Below are 19,213 nucleotides of genomic sequence, written 5' to 3' on the forward strand. Positions count from 1 at the left end.
AAGCTCCAGGAGTTGGTGATGGACAGGGAGGCCTGGCGTGCTGTGATTCATGGGGTTGCAAAGAGTTGGACATAACTGAGCAACTGAACTGAACTGAACTGAATGCCAAGAAGATAGGGCTGATGACCACCTGACATTGCCTTCATTCTTTTAAGATACATCCTCTGATTCTGTAGCACCTACCACAAAATTATAGACATGGATATCGTGTAACAGTGTTATCTTAAGCCTCTTTTCCTTTACGCTTTATGGGGGTATAATTGACAAATGTTGTATATATTAATGGGTATAATGTGATAACTTTATATTCAAATATATTGTGAGATGTTTACCACAATCAAGCTATACTGGCCTCTTCATGACTCTTTCTATCCTTTATCCTTAAGGCTCACAGAAGCTAAGAATTCAATATATTAATTTTTCTGTTTTGAATAAAACTGAGCAAAAATAAGTAAAGGATGATGATTTTAGCTAAGATTTTAATAGAAAAGGCAGCCTTTTTCCTACAATCTCCAAAGTCATTTTCAACTGAAGAAATCTGAAGATGAGTTTAAGAGCTGTAACTGGTAGGCAGGGCTTATTGAATTTTTTCTTACACTGCTGAATAATTTCACATTACTTAGGCTGTGTCATTATGTATTTCTATCACAATAGGGGGAAAAACATTAAACTAATGAACGCTGTGCCTCGTTTGTCAAGATCTGAGTCACTGGCATGAAATATCTTTCATTGTAAATGCAATTTGGGAGATTCAAACATAAGCCTCCTGTTTGAAAATACCCGAGTGGTTAGTGCTGAGCCATTTCACTAATACATTGAACATTAAAAATAATTTGACATATAGGAAAGCTATTTGAGACTAGATGATTAAAAAGGAAGGCTAAATGAGAGGCTGCATGTTTTATTTGTAACAAGCCACAGTTTATCCTTTTGTGAAGAATGGTAGGGCTTTTCTGAAAATGGGTGCTTTTAGAATGTCATATTGTTTAAAATGTTATGAAGAAATCAATTTCCATTTGCTAGACACTTCTTTCAAGATGCTTCTCTTACAGGCATCAAGTGGATGTCCTTCATTGTAAATGCCTCGGGACATGAAAGAATCAATAGATGCAGAGACAAAGAGGGACTTCCTTGGTGGCTCGGTGGTTACGAATCCCCCTGCCACTGCAGGGGACACAGGTTCAATCCCTGGTCCAGAAAGATCCCACATGCCACGGAGCAACTGAACCCATGTGCCACAACTACTGGGTCCATGCTCTAGGGCCCACAAGCCACATCTAAGCCTGTGTGATGCAACTACTGAAGCCCAAGTACCTAGAGCCTGTGCTCCACAACAAAAGAAAATACCACAATGAGAGCCCCCTGCTTGCTGCAACTAGAGAAAGCCTGTGTGCAGCAATGAAGACCCAGCATTACCACAACAACAAAAGACAGTGAGAACACCAGCTAATCCATATTTGGAGTGTCAAACTACTGAGGCCAGGGGAAAAAAATCAGGATGGAGAAAGTTTAAAAAAACACTGAAAGAAAGAAGAAGCAAGGGTCAGACCTCCCCCTTTCCACTCTGTTTGTGAAATTAGGAGCTTCAACCTCCATCAAGAGAAGAGAAATGAGCCATAGGAAGGTGCAGAGGTTTTATAGGTTTTATGAGGTGATCATTTCAGTCAAATATTGGATATGGATTTATGAAGACTAGAATGCATGCCTGAGTGTTGAAACATCATGTACAGACCTTGGAGAAAATGGAGTTGAGACTTGTCTGGACATCTGTTCACCATGGTTGGGTGGCCTGGCTACAATGTCTTGTTCTTGAGGTATAAGTGGAACACAATGCAGGGGAGTACAAGAGTCTTTTATACTAAATATAATCCTGCCACACCCTGAGGTGACCTTGGTATTTACGCCTCTTGGTATTTATGCCTGTGTGTAATCCCCTTCCCTTCAGAATGGACAGAACCTGTGACTTGCTTCTAACCAACAGATTATGGCAAAAGTGATGGATATCACACCCATGATTAGGTTATATTATATGACAAACTATGGTATTGTCACAATCATGTGACAATTATGATTATGTTATACAAGATTCTGTTTTTTTTTTTTTTTTTTTTTTTTTGTCTCCTAGGTCTAGAGGCTGGAAGTCGAAAATCAAGGTGGTTGCAAGGTTGGTTCCTTCTGAGGGCCATGAGGGCAGGATCTACTCAAGTCTTCTCTCCTGGGCTTGTAGATGCCATGTTTTCCCTGGGTCTCTTCACATCATCTTCCCCCTATGTGTCCAAATTTCCCCTTTTCATAAGGATACCAGTGATACTGGATTAGGCCCACACTAATGACCTCATTTTATTATCTCCACAAAGATTCTACAAGCAAATAAGTCTCACATTGTAAGCTACTGGGGGCTAGGACTCCAATATATTTTATTTTTTGGACACAATTCAACCTATCAGTTCAGTTCAGTTCAGTCACTCAGCTGTGTCCGACTCTGTGACCCCATGAATCGCAGCACGTCAGGCCTACCTGTCCATCACCAACTCCCAGATTTTACTCAAACTCATGTCCATCGAGTCAGTGAGGCCATCCAGCCATCTCATCCTCTGTCGTCCCCTACTCTTCCTGCCCCCAATCCCTCCCAGCATCAGGGTCTTTTCCAATGAGTCAACTCTTCACATGCACATATGAGGTGGCCAAAGTATTGGAGTTTCAGGTTCTTCCTATAATATACAGTAATGGACTCTTCTGTGACTTGCTGGAGAGGAATCGGGTGGAGAGGGAGGTGGGAGGGGGGATCGGGATGGGGAATACATGTAAATCCATGGCTGATTCACTGTCAATGTACTTTTATTCAGCTGCTGTTAGTTGGTGAAAAGTTTAATCTGTGATGGGAAATAAAATGAACATAAGCCATATCAACTTCCCCATCATACTGACATTACTACTAATTCTCAGTACAGAAACCTGCCCTCTCACTGAACAGTCTAGAAAGCATCTACACCCCCTTCACTTTCATGTAATAAATTTATACATGTATATATGTATGTGTGCTTGTGCACTCACTCAGGTGTGTCTAATTCTTTGTGACCCTATAGATTGTAGCTCACCAGGCTCCTCTATCCATAGGATTCTCCAAGTAAGAATACTGGTGTGGGTTGCCATTTCCTCCTCCAGGGGATCTTCCTGACACACGGGTTGAATCCACATCTCCTGCATCTCCTGCATTGCAGGCAAATTCTTTACCACTGTGAGACCTAGGAAGCCCCATATATATATGTACATATATATATATATATATATATATATATATATGGCTATCTATATACATACATATATACACATATATATATCTCAAATTCTTCTCACATGCTAGTAAAGTGATGCTTAAAATTCTCCAAGCCAGGCTTCAGCAATACGTGAACCGTGAACTTCCAGATGTTCAAGCTGGTTTCAGAAAAGGCAGAGGAACCAGAGGTCAAATTGCCAACATCTGCTGGATCATTGAAAAAGCAAGAGAGTTCCAGAAAAACATCTATTTCTGCTTTATTGACTATGCCAAAGCCTTTGACTGTATACATCACAATAAACTGTGGAAAATTCTGAAAGAGATAGGAATACCAAACCACCTGACCTGCTTCCTGAGAATTCTGTATGCAGGTCAGGAAGCAACAGTTAGAACTGGACATGGAACAACAGACTGGTTCCAATTAGGAAAAGGAATATGTCAAGGCTGTATATTTTCACAATGCTTATTTAACTTATATGCAGAGTATATCATGAGAAACGCTGGGCTGGAGAAAGCACAAGCTGGAATCAAGATTTCTGGGAGAAATATCAATAACCTCAGATATGCAGATGACACCACCCTTATGGCAGAAAGTGAAGAAGAACTAAAGAGCCTCTTGATGAAAGTGAAAGAGGAGAGTGAAAAAGTTGGCTTAAAACTTAGCATTCAGAAAACTAAATCACAGCATCCAGTCCCATCACTTCATAGAAAATAGATGGGGAAACAGTGGAAACAGTGGCTGACTTTATTTTTCTGGACTCAAAAATCACTGCAGATGGTGATTGCAGCCATGAAATTAAAAGACACTTACTCCTTGGAAGGAAATTTATGACCAACCTAGACAACATATTAAAAAGCAGAGACATTACTTTGCCAACAAAGGTCCATCTAGTCAAGGCTATGGTTTTTCCAGTGGTCATGTATGGATGTGAAAGTTGGACTATAGAGAAAGCTGAGTGCAGAAGAATTGATGCTTTGAAGTGTGGTGCTGGAGAAGACTCTTCAGAGTCCCTTGGACCGTGAGGAGATCGAACCAGTCCATCCTAAAAGAGATCAGTCCTGGGTGTTCATTGGAAGGACTGATGTTGAAGTTGAAATTCTAATACTTTGGCCACCCGATGTGAAGAGCTGACTCATTGGAAAAGACCCTGATGCTGGGAAAGATTGAGGGCAGGAGGAGAAGGGGACAACAGAGGACGAGATGTTTGGATGGCATCACTGACTCAATGGACATGGGTTTGGGTGGACTCTGGTGATGGACAGGGAGGCCTAGCATGCTGCTGTTCATGGGGTCACAAAGAGGCGGACACGACTGAGCGACTGAACTGAACTGATAGCTATCTATATATCAAATGATGTTTATTGAGTACTCTAAGGTACTAAGGTGCTAGTCTCTCAGTCGTGTCTAACTCTTAGTGACCCCACGAATTGTAGCCCACCAGGCTCCTCTGTCCATGGAGTTCTCCAGGCAAGAATACTGGAGTGAGTTGTAATTCCCTTCTCCAGTGGATCTTACTGACCCAGGGATTGAACCTGCATCACCTGCCTCTCCTGCATTGGCAGGTGGGTTCTTTACCATCTGAACCACCAAGGAAGCATGCTAACTGCTGCTTCTAAGTGACTTCAGTCGTGTCCGACTCTGTGCGACCCCATAGACGGCAGCCCACCAGGCTCCCCTGTCCCTGGGATTCTCCAGGCAAGAACACAGGAGTGGGTTGCCATTGCCTTCTCCAGCATGCTAACTACATTCTATTAAATAACTTGCCTGAGATTACACAGCCAATATATTTAGAAAGAAGTATATTAAGAAAAATAGGAAGCAAATCCAGGTACAGTGGTCAACAGTCTATCTACAGTCTTAACAATTATACTGTAGTGTACCTCATGACACAAATGGGAGGGTAGTCATCCTCTGGATGTACTGTCCCACCATACTGGGACTGCAGGCCTTGCTGTAAGCCAGTATTTATTCAGTACTGAGACCTCTCTGAGGGTTGTTAAATGTTTTATTTCCATGCTAATGATACTCTGAAAGCATTAATAAAAGCACATTCTACAATATTTGGGTTATTATATTTGAAAGAGTTATGCCCATATATCAGAGTCCCCATGACCATCTCAAGTGACATCCTTTAGATACTATTGCATTTTTTCTCAAACTATGATCTATAGACTTTGAGAATTTATATTTTCTTGAGATAACTTGCCAAGTTTATAAAATACTCATCTGGCCCAGGGTGAAGGACTGTCATAAACAAGTCTTTAAAATAGGTCATTGCATATCAAACTTAACTTTAGAGTAGACTTGAAAGTCTACCAAAAGCATGGGATGCAGAATAGGTCCTTTGGTTGGAAGTAAGAATTATAGACCTACAGTCACCACCTCTAGCAATCTGGGGTGCCTAAGTGAAGAAGAAAGTAAGTGAGATTTGCACACACACACACATGCACACTTGTATGAAAGAATATTTACAGGGAGGAAGAAATGTGACTGTGGAAGAACTGGGGAGGAGGGATATTCAGTTCAGTTCAGTTGCTCAGTTGTGTCCAACACCTTGCGACCCCGTGAATCACAGCATGCCAGGCCTCCCTGTCCATCACCACCTCCCAGAGTTTACTCAAACTCATGTCCATCGAGCCAGTGATGCCATCCAGCCATTTCATCCTCTGTTGTCCCCTTCTCCTCCTGCCCCCAATCCCTCCCAGCATCAGGGTCTTTTCAAATGAGTCAACTCTTCGCATGAGGTGGCCAAAGTATTGGAGTTTCAGCTTCAGCATCAGTCCTTCCAATGAACACCCAGGACTGATCTTTAGGATGTTTCTGAGGGACAAAGCCAGCAACAGGAAGCAATACAAGAATCCAGCCAGCTTGCCTGGAACCCTGGATCTGGGAGAATGATTTAATTGTAAATTACAGACTTGCTTTACTCAAAGCATGGTCCCTGTAGCAGCAGCATCACATAAGATTTTATCAGAAATGCAGACTCTCAGGCCCCATCCCAGACCAACTGAATCAGCATCTGCATTTTAACATGATTACCACTCATTCCTGTGCATACTGGATTTGAGAAACATAGATCTAGCACAGTAGTTCTCAGATTCTTGCACCTAGAGGGCTCATTACAAACAGATTTTGGAGGTCTAATTCCAGTGCTTCTAATTTAATGGATCTGAGGTGAAGTATTTCTAGTAAGCTTGCAAAGGATACCGTTACTTATGCCACTATTTGTGGACTTTACTTTGAGAACAACTGCCCTAAGATATGGGAGCAGTGGAAAGCAAGATAGAGGGTATAGATATACTCTCTGCTTTATTCAGGATCCAAACAGAAGATGAAGTAGGCCTGAGCCTATAGCTGGAAATGATCAGTTGGTCAGCCTTGAAGAGTTAGCGATGTTTGAATATTAAGAATATAATTTCTTCTTATACATAAATAGGCCCTTGTACATTAGTTTGGTAATTCCTAGACATCCTGCATTAGTTAGGAGTTCTCCAGAGAAACAGACCCAATAGGATATGTAGCTATATCTATATCTGTGTCTCTAAATTTATGTCTATATGTATCTAAAGAAACAGAGAAAGATTGCTTCATTATGAAGAATTTGCTCACATGATTATGGACACTGAGAAGTCTCAAGACTTGCAGTCAGCAGGCTGGAGATCCACCCAAGACAGCTGCTGTGTCAGTCAGTCAGTTCAATCACTCGGTCGTGTCTGACCCTGTGACTCCATGGACTGCAGCATGCCAGGCTTCCATGTCCATTACCAACTCCTGGAGCTTGCTCAAACTCATGTCAATTGTGAGTCGGTGATGCCATCCAGCCATCTGTTGTGTAGTTACAGTCCAAGTCCAAAGGCCTGAGAGCAAAGAGAACTGATGTTGTAAAATTACAGTAAAAAAGTCAGCAGGTTAAAGACCCAAGAAGAGCCCATGTTTCAGTCTGAGCCAGAAGACTGGAAAAAACCCATGTGCAAGCTGATGCAATCAGGCAAGGGTTTTCTTTACTCAGTCTTGTTCTATTAAGATCTTCACGTAATTGAATGAGGCCTAACCACACCACGGAGTGCAAACTGCTTTACTCAGTTGATCAGTTCAAATGTTTAAGTCATCGAGAAGTACCCCCAGAGGCACATCCAGAATAATATTTGGCCAAATGCCTGGGCACCCTGTGGCCCACTCAAATTGAGGTACAAAATTAACCATCACGCACCCATAGTTTTGGTTGCCAATGTGAATTTTTAAATCATTCTGATCTTACTTAATTGGTTGCATGGCTATATAGCAACACTTCTGGTGTCTTAATCTTGTGTGTACAATTTGTCAATGAAATATTTTTCCTAAAATTTATTTTGTAGGTATTTTTCTATGTAGACAATCATATCATCTACAGATAACTTCCTCCCTTTCTAATCAATAAATACCTTATTGCTATTTATTATCTGAGCATGTAGGACTAGTTCGAAGTGTTCAATCAGTAGCCAACTTCCTGGTTTCAGTCTTAGCTGTGGAACTTATGGTATAGTCTTAAGTAAGTTATTTCATGTCTCTGTATCTCAATGTTGCCATGGTAGTTATACTTGGCATGTATCTTCATACTAATTATGCCTTGAAGAATTGTTACTAAATTAACTAAAGAAATAAATTAAACAAAATTGGTGGAAAATAATATTATTTATGAGATTTTTGTGTCTCTCTATTTCTGGAACAGGGTACTTCCTTTCTTTTAAACTCACCTGTATATTAAACAAATTTTTGTTAAACCCTATCCAGGATTTCTGTGTTTGCAGGAAGATGGGGCATATCAGCATCAGCTTTCCAGATTTTGGGAAGGAACCTAGGACAGTTTTCTGCAAATTGTAGTCTAAGTTTGATCTGTATCAAGTCACAAAGGATGCTTGTTAAAAAGGCTGACTACAGGGCACCCTAGAGCAGACTGACTAGAATAAAACTTAGGAGCATGGTGCCTAGAAATCTGCATTTAAAACTAAAACATGGAGAAGAGTCACGTGGTCGCTGGGCCGGGGAAATGGCGGCTCCAGGAGAGAGGGGGGCTTCGGGTAGAGGAGGCAGCATGGAGGAAGCATTTATGACCTTCTACAGTGAGGTGAAACAAATAGAGAAGAGAGATTCAGTTCTAACGTCGAAAAATCAGATTGAAAGATTGACTCGTCCTGGTTCCTCCTACTTCAATTTGAACCCGTTTGAGGTTCTTCAGATAGATCCTGAAGTGGCAGATGAAGAAATAAAAAAGAGGTTTCGGCAGTTATCCATACTGGTGCATCCTGACAAAAATCAAGATGATGCTGACAGAGCACAAAAGGCTTTTGAAGCTGTGGACAAAACTTACAAGTTGCTACTGGATCAGGAACAAAAGAAGAGGGCCCTGGATGTAATTCAGGCAGGAAAAGAATACGTGGAGCACACGGTGAAAGAGCGAAAAAAAGCAATTAAAGAAGGAAGGAAAGCCTACAAATGTGGAGGAGGATGACCCTGAGCTGTTCAAACAAGCAGTATACAAACAGACAATGAAATTCTTTGCTGAGCTGGAAATTAAAAGGAAAGAGATGCCAAAGAGATGCATGAAAGGAAGCGACAACGGGAGGAAGAGATTGAAGCTCAAGAAAAAGCCAAACGAGAAAGGGAGTGGCAGAAAAATTTTGAGGAAAGTCGAGATGGTCGCGTGGACAGCTGGCGAAACTTCCAAGCCAATACGAAAGGAAAGAAAGAGAAGAAAAACCGGACCTTCCTGAGACCACCAAAAGTAAAAATGGAGCAGCGTGAGTGACCGCCAAGGGTCACGGCCCAGAACCTTCCCCGACTGTCTCCCTCCTGCTTTGAAGGACTCATTCTTTCCTCCCATTTTCACCCCAACATAGAGTAGTATTTGCTTTTTAGTCCATTTTGTTTTCAATACAATTTAATACCAATCAGAGTAATTCTTTTGTACATTGAAATGAGGGTCTCGGTTTAAAAAGTAACTCCCCCCCCCCGCACCCTCATCCCCGGAACCAACTGGGACTGGAAGGTGCTGCCTTCTCTTCCCACAGCCTGTAACTTCATGTTTTGTACTTCACCGAAGTGTGATGGTTAGAAACGTCGTGTGTAGTTTGTGGAAATCATCCAGTTAAACACACTGCTGACTCTGGTGTTGCCCTGACTTCAGAGACAAGCCTGGGCCACCTTAGGAAGCCCCTTCGCTTCGGTTGCTTGCTTCTGGGTGTGGCATCCTTCGAAGCCCCAGATCAGATGGGACGGCCTCTGACACCCAGAGTGGTCACTGGACGCCCCGACGTCCCTGGAGTTAGGCATGTGCTTTCCCATCTGACTGGCCAACCTGCGTGGCATGAGGCTCCAAGCTACCCAACCTGTTCACTTTCCAAAGAGCTAGCCGTGCTCCATCCCGTACTGTGGTGTCCTCGCCTGTCTGCATTTGTTAGTGGTAATATTCTGTATGTGTAATACATTTTTATACCCTAACCACAAAAAAAAAAAGAAAAACTAAAACATGATATCTATGGACATTAAAGTCTAATAGTCACCTTTTTTATGGGAATTTATACATGTTTATTTTATTTATTATAGTTGAATTACAATGTTGTATTATTTACCTCTGTAGAGCAAAGTGACTCAGTTATATATATATATATATATATATATATATATATATACACATATATATGTGTGTGTATATATATATATTCATTTTTATATTCTTTTCCATTTTTATATCTTTTCCTGGGATAGTTTATCCCAGGATATTGAATATAGTTCCCAGTACTATAGTGTTGGAACTTATTGTTTATCTGTTCTCTATGTAATAGTTTGCATCTGCTAACCCCAGTCTCCCAATACACCTTTTTAATAGTCACCTAGAGCACCAACTTAATGCTGCATAATAGAAAAGACAACCAAAACCTTATTGAAGAGAAGAATACCAATAATATATATTCCCTTACTTGATTCTTCATATAAATAAATTCTCAGTCTCACAAATTTAAGGGGAAATCCTGCAAATGCTAGAATAGTTGTGCTTTCCCCCTAACTTTCAGAGGATTGTTGACTGGCTGATTGTTCACCTTAATAATGAGTTCCTAAGTGTTGGAGTGCTTGTTGTGTGCACTTGCTAGCAGAGCAATTTGAAGCAGAACAGGGAGAAATTGGACTATAAATCTGGTTTGGTTTAGGTGAAGGAAAAAAAGGGAATTTTTCACTTTCAGCTTACTGAAGGCTGTAGTGACACTATATTCCATCTGTGTGAAAAACCTTACACCAGTTAAATGTGGCATATTTTAATTGAGCTTCTAATAAGTTTACACTGTGTAATTCAAATAATTTTTTTTTCAGGAGACATTCTCTACCACATTACAGTTTAGTCCCTAACCCAGTGAGTTCAATTGTTGCCAAGGGACTATTCAATTCATGTTTGAACCATCAAAGCTATACCTTCAATGGACAGAGTTAAGGTTAAGAGTTGTAATCAGGCAGCTGAAAAATGTCCTTCAGAATGTAAGAGGGTGATAACAGGGTTGACTGTAGAGGCACATCACTAATGAGTATTTTTTTTTCTCAGTTGCCAAATTAAAGCAAAGGTATGCTTATTCAAGCTAGCTAACTTTGAATTCTGGCAAAGAACCTCATCTTGTTACTCATGATTGTTTGAGGAACTGGTGTCTTTATCAAAGGAGGGAAGATTCCTCCTGCACAGACAACAGCTGAGAACAGTGATGTGACCAAGAAAGGAGGTCAAGAAACATCTCCAAGGGGGCGGGGGGACATACAGGAGCCAATGATACTACTCACAGAAGGAACAAGCCACCTGTCAAAAAATCTTGCCCCATCTTCATCTCAGTCAGAGACATCTTATATAAACTCCTGATCTTCCCAAGTATTCTGAACTGATCACATGACATGCCTTCCCACTTACTAAGTGCTAAGAACTAAGAAAATTCACAAACACAAACACACATACACATATACATTCCTAAGTATTTACTGGGAGTCTAGGTGAATGAAATAACACTTTCCTAAATGTACCATCCCTCTGCAGGACCAGTCCTTAGGACTACTTGATGTCTGCTTTTAGACTACAAAGCTTTTCACAGAAAATTAGCCAGATATGTCAGAACTGAAACCAGCCTTGCAAAAGTTTAACCTATTTTAAGGAAAAGGGTAGAGTTGGAAGAAATGTTGTATTTAGGGAAAACAATGGTTAAATTAAGTAGTGGTAAAGTTAAGTAGTGATTGATAAGAAGGACTAGCAGGTAAATATGGAATTGACATGAGGTATGTGGGTTCTTTCAATCTTGCTTTAGATCATAACCTATTAGGTCAGTAGTATTTACTAATGAGCACTTTTAATAAAGAAGTATTTGGATATTTTCTATGAAATATAAAGAATAATTGAGTTAAATATATCAAATATATATAATATATTTTACCTATTCATTAAATATCTAGGGCAAAAGAGGTGCAAAAATGATAAAATTTTCTGCTTAGCAACATATTTGTATTAATAATCACTGCCTAGATTCCCAGATTTTCATCCCAGTGCCTCCACTACATTGTGTTTTTGGCTCTCTCATTCAATTTATTTTTTCCTGTGAAGAGACTAATTGTTTAGAGTTTGAAGCCAGTACTAAGGCACTCTCATCTATCATAAAATACCTATGAATCTAAATATAGTCTATTTATAAACAAAAGAAATTGAAAGAATACAAATTGGAAAGGAACAAGTTAAACTGTCTCTGATGGAAGATGACATGGTCTTATATACACAAAATCCTCAAGACTCTAAAAATAAATAGATTCAATAAAGTTGCAGGACACAAAAAATTATAAGAAATAGTTTTGTTTTTATACACTAAAAACAAACTATCTGAATAAGAAGTTAAGAAAACAATTATATTTACAATAGCATCAAAAAGAATGAGATACATAAGAAATTTAACTGAGATGAAAAATGTGTACAACAAAACTAGATGTCACTGATGAAAGAAAATAAAGCTTTTGAATTCTCCTTCATATCTGAATGAGATCCTTACTGGATACAGTAATCTAGGTTGTAGGTTATTCTCTTTCATTACTTTCAGTACGTCCTGCCATTCCCTTCTGGCCTGGAGGGTTTCTATTGATAGATAAGCTGTTATCCTTATGGGGATCCCTTTGTGTGTTATTTGTTGTTTCTCCCTTGTTGCTTTTAATATTTGTTCTTTGTGTTTGATCTTTGTTAATTTGATTAATATGTGTCTTGGGGTGTTTCGCCTTGGGTTTATCCTGTTTGGGACTCTCTGGGCTTCTTGGACTTGGGTGGCTATTTCCTTCCCCATTTTAGGGAAGTTTTCAGCTATTATCTCCTCGAGTATTTTCTCATGGCCTTTCTTTTTGTCTTCTTCTTCTGGAACTCCTATGATTCGAATGTTGGGGCGTTTCACATTGTCCCAGAGGTCCCTGAGGTTGTCCTCATTTCTTTTGATCCTTTTTTCTTTTTTCCTCTATGCTTCATTTATTTCCACCATTTTATCTTCTATCTCACTTATCCTATCTTCTGCTTCCGTTAGTCTACTCTTGGTTCCCTCCAAAGTGTTTTTGATCTCATTCATTGCATTATTCATTTTTAATTGACTCTTTTTTATTTCTTCTAGGTCTTTATTAAACATTTCTTGTATCTTTTCAATCTTTGTCTCCAGGCTATTTATCTGTAACTCCATTTTGTTTTCAAGATTTTGGATCCTTTTTATTATCATTATTCTAAATTCTTTTTCAGGTAGATTCCCTATCTCCTCCTCTTTTGTTTGACTTGATGGGCATTTTTCATGTTCCATTACCTGTTGGGTATTTCTTTGCCTTTTCATCTTGTTTAGATTGCTGTGTCTGGAGTGGGCTTTCTGTATTCTGGAGGTCTGTGGTTCCTTTTTATTGTGGAGGATTTACCCCGTGGGTGGGGTTAGACGATTGGCTTGTCAAGGTTTCCTGGTTAGGGAAGCTTGCGTCAGTGTACTGGTGCGTGCAATTTGATTTCTTCTCTTTGGAGAGCAATGGAGTGCCCAGTAATGAGTTTTGAGATGGGTCTATGTGTTAGGTGTGTCCTTGAGCAGCCTGTATGTTGACATTCATGGCTATGTTCCTGTGTTGCTGGAGAATTTGCGTGGTATGTCTTGCTCTAAAACTTATTGGCTCTTGGGTGGTGGTTGGTTTCAGTGTAGGTATGGAGGCTTTTGGACAGTCACTTACTACTTAAAGTTCCATGTAGTCAGGAGTTTTCTGGTGTTCTCAGGTTTTGGGCTTAAGTCTCCTGCCTCTGGATTTCAGTTTTATTCTTCCTGTAGTCTCAGGACTTCTCCAACTATACAGCACTGATAAGAAACCTTCTAGGTTAATGGCGAAAAGATTCTCCCCCGTTAGTGACACCCAGAGAGGTTCACAGAGTTACATGAAGAAGAGGAGAGGGAGGAGGGAGATTGAGATGAGCAGGAGGAGAAAAAGGGGGACTCAAGAGGAGAGAGAAAGATCTACGCAGCACCACCAAACCAGCTCTTCAACAAATGCTAAAGGATCTTCTCTAGACAGGAAATGCAGAAAGGTTGTATAAACGTGAACCCAAAACAACAAAGTAAATGGCAACGGGACCACACCTATCAATAATTACCCTAAATGTAAATGGGTTGAATGCCCCAACCAAAAGACAAAGATTGGCTGAATGGATACAAAAACAAGACCCCTGTATATGCTGTCTACAAGAGACCCACCTCAAAGCAAGAGACACATACAGACTGAAAGTGAAGGGCTGGAAAAAAATATTTCATGCAAACGGAGACCAAAAGAAAGCAGGAGTCACAATACTCATATCAGATAAAATAGACTTTCAAATAAAGGATGTGAAAAGAGACAAAGAAGGACACTATATAATGATCAAAGGATCAATCCAAGAAGAAGATATAACAATTATAAATATATATGCACCCAACATAGGAGCACCGCAATATGTACGGCAAACACTAACGAGTATGAAAGAGGAAATTAATAGTAACACAATAATAGTGGGAGACTTTAATACCCCACTCACAACTATGGATAGATCAACTAAACAGAAAATTAACAAGGAAACACAAACCTTAAATGACACAATGGACCAGCTAGACCTAATTGATATCTATAGGACATTTCACCCCAAAACAATCAACTTCACCTTTTTCTCAAGTGCACACAGAACCTTCTCCAGAATAGATCACATCCTGGGCCATAAATCTGGTCTTGAAAAATTCAAAAAAATTGAAATCATTCCAGTCATCTTTTCTGACCACAGTGCAGTAAGATTAGATCTCAATTACAGGAAAAAAATTGTTAAAAATTCAAACATATGGAGGCTAAATAACATGCTTCTGAATAACCAACAAATCATAGAAGAAATCAAAAAAGAAATCAAAATATGTATAGAAATGAATGAAAATGAAAACACAACAACCCAAAACCCAAGGGACACTGTAAAAGCAGTGCTAAGGGGAAGGTTCATAGCATTACAGGCTTACATCAAGAAACAAGAAAAAAACCAAATAAATAACCTAACTCTACACCTAAAGCAACTAGAGAAGGAAGAAATAAAGAACCCCAGGGTTAGCAGAAGGAAAGAAATCTTAAAAATCAGGGCAGAAATAAATGCAAAAGAAACTAAAGAGACCATAGTAAAAATCAACAAAGCTAAAAGCTGGTTTTTTGAAAAAATAAACAAAATTGACAAGCCATTAGCAAGACTCATTAAGAAACAAAGAGAGAAGAAACAAATTAACAAAATTAGAAATGAAAATGGAGAGATCACAACAGACAACCCTGAAATACAAAGGATCATAAGAGACTACTACCAGCAGCTCTATGCCAATAAAATGGACAACTTGGATGAAATGGACAAATTCTTAGAAAAGTATAACTTTCCAAAACTGAACCAGGAAGAAATAGAAGATCTTAACAGACCCATCACAAGCAAGGAAATCGAAACTGTCATCAAAAATCTTCCAGCAAACAAAAGCCCAGGACCAGATGGCTTCACAGCTGAATTCTACCAAAAATTTAGAGAAGAGCTAACACCTATCTTACTCAAACTCTTCCAGAAAATTACAGATGAAGGTAAGCTTCCAAACTCATTCTATGAGGCCACCATCACCCTAATTCCAAAACCAGACAAAGATGCCACAAAAAAAGAAAACTACAGGCCAATATCACTGATGAACATAGATGCAAAAATCCTTAACAAAATTCTAGCAAACAGAATCCAACAACATATTAAAAAAATCATACACCATGACCAAGTGGGCTTTATCCCAGGAATGCAAGGATTCTTTAATATCCACAAATCAATCAATGTAATACACCACATTAACAAACTGAAAGATAAAAATCATATGATTATCTCAATAGATGCAGAGAAAGCCTTTGACAAAATTCAACACTCATTTATGATTAAAACTCTCCAAAAAGCAGGAATAGAAGGAACATACCTCAACATAATAAAAGCTATATATGACAAACCCACAGCAAGCAGCACCCTCAATGGTGAAAAATTGGAAGCATTTCCCCTGAAATCAGGAACAAGACAAGGGTGCCCACTCTCACCACTACTATTCAACATAGTGTTGGAAGTTTTGGCCACAGCAATCAGAGCAGAAAAAGAAGTAAAAGGAATCCAGATAGGAAAAGAAGAAGTGAAACTCTCACTGTTTGCAGATGACATGATCCTCTACATAGAAAACCCTAAAGACTCTACCAGAAAATTACTAGAGCTAATCAATGAATATAGTAAAGTTGCAGGATATAAAATTCACACACATAAATCCCTTGCATTCCTATATACTAACAATGAAAAAATAGAAAGAGAAATTAAGGAAACAATACCATTCACCATTGCAACAAAAAGAATAAAATACTTAGGAGTAGATCTACATAAGAAACAAAAGACCTATACATAGAAAACTATAAAACACTGATGAAAGAAATCAAAGAGGACACAAACAGATGGAGAAACATACTGTGTTCATGGATTGGAAGAATCAATATTGTCAAAATGGCTATTCTACCTAAAGCAATCTATAGATTCAATGCAATCCCTATCAAGCTACCAACGGTATTTTTCACAGAACTAGACCAAAGAATTTCACAATTTGTATGGAAATAGAAAAAACCTCGAATAGCCAAAGTAATCTTGAGAAAGAAGAATGGAACTGGAGGAATCAACCTGCCTGACTTCAGACTCTACTACAAAGCCACAGTCATCAAGACAGTATGGTACTGGCACAAAGACAGAAATATAGATCAATGGAACAGAATAGAAAGCCCAGAGATAAATCCACGGACCTATGGACACCTTATCTTTGACAAAGGAGGCAAGGATATACAATGGAAAAAAGACAACCTCTTTAAAAGTGGTGCTGGGATAACTGGTCAACCACTTGTAAAAGAATGAAACTAGAACACTTTCTAACACCATACACAAAAATAAACTCAAAATGGGTTAAAGATCTAAATGTAAGACCAGAAACTATAAAACTCCTAGAGGAGAACATAGGCAAAACACTCTCCGACATAAATCACAGCAAGATCCTCTATGACCCACCTCCCAGAATATTGGAAATAAAAGCAAAACTAAACAAACGGGACCTAATGAAACTTAAAAGCTTTTGCACTACAAAGGAAACTATAAGTAAGGTGAAAAGACAGCCCTCAGATTGGGAGAAAATAATAGCAAATGAAGCAACAAAGGATTAATCTCAAAAATATACAAGCAACACCTGAAGCTCAATTCCAGAAAAATAAATGACCCAATCAAAAAATGGGCCAAAGAACTAAACAGACATTTCTCCAAAGAAGACATACAGATGGCTAACACACACATGAAAAGATGCTCAACATCACTCATTATTAGAGAAATGCAAATCAAAACCACAATGAGGTACCATTACACGCCAGTCAGGATGGCTGCTATCCAAAAGTCTACAAGCAATAAATGCTGGAGAGGGTGTGGAGAAAAGGGAACCCTCTTACACTGTTGGTGGGAATGCAAACTAGTACAGCCGCTATGGAAAACAGTGTGGAGATTTCTTAAAAAACTGGAAATAGAATTGCCATATGACCCAGCAATCCCACTCCTGGGCATACACACTGAGGAAACCAGATCTGAAAGAGACACGTGCACCCCAATGTTCATCGCAGCACTGTTTATAATAGCCAGGACTTGGAAGCAACCTAGATGCCCATCAGCAGATGAATGGATAAGGAAGCCACGGTACATATACACCATGGAATATTACTCAGCCGTTAAAAAGAATTCATTTGAATCAGTCCTAATGAGATGGATGAAACTGGAGCCCCTTATACAGAGTGAAGTAAGCCAGAAAGATAAAGAACATTACAGCATACTAACACATATATATGGAATTTAGAAAGATGGTAACGATAACCTTATATGCAAAACAGAAAAAGAGACACAGAAATACAGAACAGACTTTTGAACTCTGTGGGAGAATGTGAGGGTGGGATATTTCAAAAGAACAGCATGTATACTATCTATGGTGAAACAGATCACCAGCCCAGGTGGGATGCATGAGACAAGTGCTCGGGCCTGGTGCACTGGGAAGACCCAGAGGAATCGGGTGGAGAGGGAGGTGGGAGGGGGGATCGGGATGGGGAATACATGTAAATCTATGGCTGATTCATATCAATGTATGACAAAAAAAAAAATAATAATAAATTTTAAAAAAAAAGAAAGAAAATAAAGAAGACACAAATAAGTGGAAAGATATTTGTGTTCATGGATTGGAAGAATATTATTAAAATGTCAATACTATCCAAAGTCATCTACAAATATAATGTAATCTCTCTCAAAATTCAAATGGCATATTTCACTAAAATAATAAAGCAATCCTAAAGTTTGTGTGGGGCCACAAAAGACCCCAAGTATTCAAAGCAATTTTGAAAAGGAAGAACAAAGCAGGAGACCTCATACTCCCTGATTTATAACTATATTACAGATGTATAATAATCAAAACAGTATGGCACATGCATAAAAACAGACAAACCAATAGAACAGAATAGAAAGATGAAAAATAACTCACACTTATGAGGTCAACTAATCTATGACAAAGATGTCAAGAATTCACAATGGAGAAACAATAATCTTCTCAATAAATAGTGTTGGGAAAACTGCATATTCACATGCCAAAGAATGAAACTGAACCCTTCTGTTACAACATCCACAGAAATCAACTATAAATGGACATAAGACCTGAAACTGTAATGTTTATAAAGAAAACGGGGGGAGGGGGAATATTCCTTGACATTGATCTTAGCAATACATATATCATCAAAATCACAGGCAACAAAAGCAAAAATAAACAAGTGGGGCTACATTAAGTTAAAAATATTCTGCACAGCAAGAAACGTTCAGCAATATGAAAAGGTAACATATGGAATGGGAGAATGTATTTGCAAACATTTATCTGATGAGGGTTAAGTTTCCAAAATATATTAGAAATTCATACAGTTCAATAGCAAAAATTATATACTATATTTAAAAATGGGCAGAGAGATGAAGGGGACTAAGATGTTGGAATGTAAAAATGCTGGATTCACCTCCCCTCATGAACACATCAAAACTACATCTAAATGGGGAGGAGTCCTCACTGAAAACAAACTGGAATCTAGAAGAAAGATACACTTATACAACCAAGACTGTAAAGGAAGGTCTACATGAAGTTGGATAGGAACCACTTAAATAAGCTAGTATGAATATTAAAAGAGAAAAATTATAAAATCAACTATACAAAAAGCAGTGAAGGGATAAACATGAAGATGTAAAATATGACATTGAAAACAAAAAAAATGTGGAAGAGGGGAATAAAAATGTAGCTCTTTTAGAATGTGTTTAAACTTAAATGATTACCAAATGTGTT

The 19,213-nt window shown here is 38.9% G+C and overlaps 1 pseudogene; it reads left to right on the forward strand.

Annotated features, from left to right (window-relative positions):
* The first annotated feature begins 8,282 nt into the window (after positions 1-8,282).
* Positions 8,283-9,203, forward strand: LOC122689504 (annotated as a pseudogene).
* The last annotated feature ends 10,010 nt before the right edge of the window (positions 9,204-19,213 follow it).

This window comes from Cervus elaphus, chromosome X (genome assembly GCF_910594005.1).
Source record: "Cervus elaphus chromosome X, mCerEla1.1, whole genome shotgun sequence".
In the NCBI taxonomy this organism is placed as follows: domain Eukaryota; kingdom Metazoa; phylum Chordata; class Mammalia; order Artiodactyla; family Cervidae; genus Cervus; species Cervus elaphus.